Below are 301 nucleotides of genomic sequence, written 5' to 3' on the forward strand. Positions count from 1 at the left end.
GAGAGTAGTTGTTGAAAGATGAGTAAATATCTCATATTCGATTTTAAAAAATTATATAGCTATCATGCTAGTGAATCAGCCATTACGAAATGCAAAGCGTCCTTTCCGCATGAGAAGTTTGTTATTTATGAACTTTGATAAAAGATGTAATAAAGCGCATGATGACCCCACGAAGAGTGTGAATGCAGCAAATTGTTTTGTCTTTTTCAGGGCAATATCCTCTCGATTTGCTCTGACGTTATTGACGCGTTGCAGATATTGAATTTCTAGGCTGTGGAAAACAAGAAACATAAAAACAAAT

The 301-nt window shown here is 34.9% G+C and overlaps 1 protein-coding gene across 1 annotated transcript in view; it reads right to left on the minus strand.

Annotated features, from left to right (window-relative positions):
- LOC119592371 (QRFP-like peptide receptor) overlaps window positions 1–301 on the minus strand; it is a 93,269-nt gene that overhangs the window by 1,652 nt on the left and 91,316 nt on the right. The window lies entirely within an intron of this gene.

Source organism: Penaeus monodon, chromosome 30 (genome assembly GCF_015228065.2).
Source record: "Penaeus monodon isolate SGIC_2016 chromosome 30, NSTDA_Pmon_1, whole genome shotgun sequence".
Taxonomy (NCBI): domain Eukaryota; kingdom Metazoa; phylum Arthropoda; class Malacostraca; order Decapoda; family Penaeidae; genus Penaeus; species Penaeus monodon.